This window comes from Clupea harengus, chromosome 16 (assembly GCF_900700415.2).
Source record: "Clupea harengus chromosome 16, Ch_v2.0.2, whole genome shotgun sequence".
NCBI lineage: Eukaryota > Metazoa > Chordata > Actinopteri > Clupeiformes > Clupeidae > Clupea > Clupea harengus.
This window is the reverse complement of record NC_045167.1, coordinates 24,870,596-24,875,595: the sequence shown is the minus strand read 5'-3', so window position 1 is coordinate 24,875,595 and position 5,000 is coordinate 24,870,596. Positions and strand designations below refer to the sequence as shown.

The window sequence follows — 5,000 nt, the reverse complement described above, 5'->3', positions numbered from 1 at the left end:
ACACACACTTCCACCAGCCCACCTCCTTCCCTCCTATTCCGCATTTCAAAATGAAGCTGTGCAAAAGCAGAGACTGACGTCCTGAAGACTCGGCAGAGAGCCTGGGGAGCGAGCTCGTCTGTGGGGACCATTTCCATTCAAGGCAGGCATTTGTGAGCAAGCTCTTTAACGGGGACCATGGACTTTGTAAATGGGCTTCTTGGTGGGGACCATACACTCCTTGGTGGGGACCATGGGCCTTGTGAGCGAGCTCCTTGGTGGGGACTATGGGCCTTGTGAGCGAGCTCCTTGGTGGGGACCATGGGCCTTGTGAGCGAGCTCCTTGGTGGGGACTATGGGCCTTGTGAGCGAGTTCCTCGGTGGGGACCATCAGCTTGAATACTGCCCTGTAACACAAGGACCTTGGGAGAAACAGAGCTCCCTGCGAGGGTATGACTGTGCGCGCGCGAGTGGTTGGCTGAAAAGGTTTTCACTTTCATTTGACTCCATGCCGTTTACAGCACCCTTCAACTTGAATGAAGGGGTGGGCGTGGAAAAGACAAGACAAGACAAGACAAGAAAAGAACACACACACACACACACACACACACACACACACTGGACCATGTGAACCACACCAAACCGGACCCAGCGACCGGTCAGGCATGCATTCTGGACACAAAAGACTGCAGTCTTAACTATCTCTTCCTTCCTCTAATAGACTGCTCCTCTTCCTCACTCTCCTCATCCTCCTTTCTTTTCCCCCATGGTTGCATTCCCTCTCTCCTTCGGGATGGAAGCATTTCTACTGCTTGCTTGAACTTAAGTGCTTGTATGCTTCTCTTCTCTTCTCTTCTCCTCTTTTCTTGCCTTTGGAGAGCTACTTGTTTTTATGCATCATGACAACTGTACAGTAGGGTTTTTTTTTCCCCTCATGGCAGACCCCCTCTGTGTGTGTGTGTGTGTGTGTGTGTGTGTGTGTGTGTGTTTGCCTACGAGCATGTGAGAGAATAAGAGATGGTGTTTGTGTGTGTGTGTTTTTGCCTACAAGCATGTGAGAGAACGAAAGAAGGTGTGTGTGTGTGTGTGTGTGTGTGTGTGTGTTTGCCTATGAGCATGTGAGAAAGCGAGAGAAGGTGGGTGTGTGTGTGTGTGTGTGTGTGTGTGTGTGTGTGTGTGTGTGTGTGTGTGTGAGTGATCAGAGACTGTACAGTTCTTCAGGGGCCCCATGCTGATGTGGACACACACTCACCCAGGTAGCTCATTTAACAGTATTAAGAGTATTTTCTATGTTTCCATTGGACCTTTCCTTGTGAATCCTGTTGTCATTGTGGCATGTTCTCATGTTCTCATGTTCTCATGTTCTCATGTTCCGGGCCCGATCGGCCTCCATTTTCTGCTCAAGTTTTTCAGAGGAGGGAAAACGACAAACTTAAAAGAAAATATTTCAAATGAAAGAGAAATGGCATACAGAGAAAAGAGAGGTATCTAATGATTCAACAGTCTGCTTTGAACCACCACTCTTTCTACAGAGTTTCTACACAATGATGAAATATTTCAGAGAGGTTTTTAAGTTTGAACAGAAGACTATGTTGTTTTTATTTTGAACTGACAGTTATGTTCATTAATATTGTAATACTGTGTAATATTGCGATTACGATGCTCACCTGTCAAGAGGTTTTTGTTTGTGTGTGTGAGAGAGAGAGCGAGGGAGAGTGTGTGTGTGTGTGTGTGTGTGTGTGTGTGTACCTCATGCATGGATTGCTCAGTGTTGTGGAACCCATAACGCTCGTGAGCATTTTTGAAGGTTTATCTCTTTCTACTGCAGATATTTATTTCTCTTAACCCGTGAAGTAAAATTGGTCTGTTTCATAAGGATCTCATGTCGAGTCTTTGTGTCTGTTTTATAAGGATCTCACGTCGAGTCTCTGTGTCTGTTTCATAAGAATCTCACGTCGAGTCTCTGTGTCTGTTTCATAAGAATCTCACGTCGAGTCTCTGTGTCTGTTTTATAAGGATCTCACGTCGAGTCTCTGTGTCCTGTCTCTGTGTCTCCAAACGTTTTCATTCAGATCAACTTGAGAAGGCGTCATTACTTTAAGCTCTACCTTCATTTGGATTGGTTTAGGATATTTCAAAAGGGTTAAATAGGTTTTAAATAGATTAACACTTCCAAACCAATATTAAGACCACATTGTAATATATCTCGGACTCCGAGAGATGTCATTACCCCAAAAGGTCACACACACACACACACACACACACACCATTATGCTAATCTACTAAGTCTAAACCCCTCTATGGGATCATTTCAGTGGAAATATTGTCATATTTCAACATGTATTATTATTTAATATTATTTGTATGTGTTATTATATTTTAGTATATTATTATTTATTTATATATTATTATAAAATGTCCAGAATACGTATACGTCTGCAGCAGATGGCATGAAGTCTCCCTGTTTCAAAGCAGGGATTGATTTCTCTGTATGGCATTAAATATTTAATATACACATCATTATAATTATTAAATAGTATTATTCATGATATAATTATTAAGGCGATGACCGAGAAGGGTCACTGTGAAACTCCCTCTCTTCAGCAGTCAGGTCCATGACTGATTCTTACAGACCAAACTCCCTCTCCCTTGTTCAGTTCAGCAGTGAGGTCCAGGACCGATTCTTACAGACTAAACAGCCAGACATTTCACCTTTTGAGTGCTTGTGAATTATTAATTATGATTTATGGTGTCATTTGATGTGATTTATCTAATGCTTGACTTATGACCCTGCATCATAAACTTGACATAACCTTTCTATAAACATGTAACGGCAGATGTCGTATGCTATCTGTAGTCATGGCAACTGTCCAGACTGCTCTCCGTATTTTGGAATGCCATAACAGCTTTATACATTCTTGTTAGCTGCCATTAAATCACTATGCCTGTAAAACTTTTTAAAGGCACAGTCTTTGATTATAATCCATTAAAACCTTTTGTTGTTTAATTCTCCTCACGTTCCTTTAACTGTCCGTGCAGGTGTGTGCACGCTCAAAAAACCTCCGGTAGTTCCTACACTGTCCTGGCTCTGAACATGGGAAAGAGGCTCAGACCGAGCCAGACACTATTTCAGCCAATCAACACTTTGCTTCAGGAGCACGGAAGGGCGGGGTTTAATTAGTTTGGCCGTTAAATTGAAATATAAGCGACCTTGTGCCAAAATTAGTCAGTCCATGCTAGTCAGTCTATGTTAGTCAGTCTGTGTTAGTCAGTGACAAATCACTTGTCGAGTTTCATGTTCTTGTTACAAGCTTGTCTGGCAAGCTGGCAAAACCTGAGGATCTGCTGAATATGTCCCTGTTTACCTGTTTACCCAATCACATTCATACACACGTGTGCCTGCAGACCTGAGCGTCCCAATCACATTCATACACACATGCAACAGTAATTGTTATATAGCATTCAATGCTTCATTTTATTCAAAAAAAACAACAAACTGTATTTCATCAGAAAGCACAAATATAAAATTAATATAAGAATACATTTGATTAACAATTCCATAATGAAAAAATAAGAAAAGCTAGTATAAAGCTCATTTTAATTTTCTTTCCAAAGTTTATCTGGAATCTCGTCTACAAATTAAAACATAAAAAAAAAGGAAATAATACATTTTTGCATTTCTTACAATGCCAAGGCACAGACGGTAACACGTTTGAAGCATACAACAGTGCATAGAATACAATATAGTACAACAGATACAAGAGTCAACAACCCATTCACAGCGTGTAGTTTGCATTTTGAACAGAACAAAAATAGGTACGGCACTATAAAGCCTTTGGTAGTATAGAGTTAAAGGTGCGGTATGTAGTTTTGCTGTCAAAAAAAATTAAATGCTTCTGGACTTACAATTGATGATGTGACTCCCAAATATTAGTGTGCAATTTACACTCTTACTCTCTCTCTTTTGCACTCTTACTCTCTCTCTCTTTTACACTCTCTCTCTCTCTCTCTTAGACTCTTACTCTCTCTCTTTTACACTCTTACTGTGAACTTGTTCGGGCTTCTAAATTGTCAACAAATATATAAAACAGTCAAAGTCAAAGTATCAAAACTGCACAGAGGAAACAGGAAAAAATGTTCAGCTCTTATCCTTCAGATGAATTATTGTAGGTCTAAAAGCATTGCAAGGTTTTCACAACAAAAGCAACTGACTGCACCTTTAATGCCTGTATGGGTTCAGCTAGGTAGGCTCAGAGAGGACAAAAGTCATTAGGCGACCTTCGACCTCGAGGACCAGGGATTCTGAAAAGACCAGAATGAGAACTGCAGTGGAACAAGGTAAGGTTGTAAGTTTGTGTGTGTGTGTGTGGGGGGGGGGGGGTATTTATGTGAGAGCTGTTCGCATATGAAGCAGTACATTCAAGTGCCTTGGGTTTGAAATAAACAGATGAACTTTGCAACACTAGCACCACAGGAAATTGTCTTTGTTTGTGTGTGTGTGTGTGTGTGTTGGTGCTTAGTTAAGAGTGTATATTCTGAAAATGCTTATACTCAGCTAAGGTTGTGTGTGTGTGTGTGGTTTCTTGGTGGTTTGGTAAGCTTTTCTTTGGCTTTGGTTGTGTGTGTGTGGCTTTGGTTGTGTGTATGTGAAAGTTGGAAATGTGTATAACTTTAGATTGTGTGTGACCTTACTGAAATTATCTGTAATGCTGTGTGTGTGTGTGTGTGTGTGTGTGAGTGTGTGTGAGAGATGTTTCAGTAACTCATCTTGGCACAGCAGCCCAGAGAGAATGCAAGACGCCCCCACACTGGCTGATTTAGCATAGCTACCTTCTAGTTACCTACCTTCTCAACCTCCTGAGATGACTTTGCAGAGACTACATTTTTTTTAAAACTTTTTTTCCTTGTTACAATGAAGGGGTGGTGAAGAGAACCAATCAGGATCCCCCAAATGGGTCATGAATTTGGACTCTGGCCCGGTGTGGTCCCGGTGTAGTTTGGTTCTTGTGTGCGCTGCGCTG

General features: G+C 41.6%; 2 protein-coding genes across 3 annotated transcripts in view; one reads left to right on the top strand and one right to left on the bottom strand.

Moving 5' to 3' along the window:
- The window catches only part of cdk17 (cyclin-dependent kinase 17), a 64,164-nt gene extending 63,037 nt beyond the window's left edge, over positions 1-1,127 (top strand). The window contains exon 18 of one of the 2 annotated variants that reach the window (XR_006152900.1): positions 1,052-1,068. The gene's annotated coding sequence lies outside the window, so the exon portion shown is untranslated. The other variant, XM_031582289.2, reaches the window with a different exon arrangement.
- Positions 1,128-3,427: 2,300 nt separating this feature from the next.
- elk3 (ETS transcription factor ELK3) overlaps positions 3,428-5,000 on the bottom strand; it is a 22,035-nt gene continuing 20,462 nt past the window's right edge. The window contains exon 5 of the mRNA XM_012814303.3: positions 3,428-5,000. This exon is cut by the window's right edge and continues 119 nt beyond it. The gene's annotated coding sequence lies outside the window, so the exon portion shown is untranslated.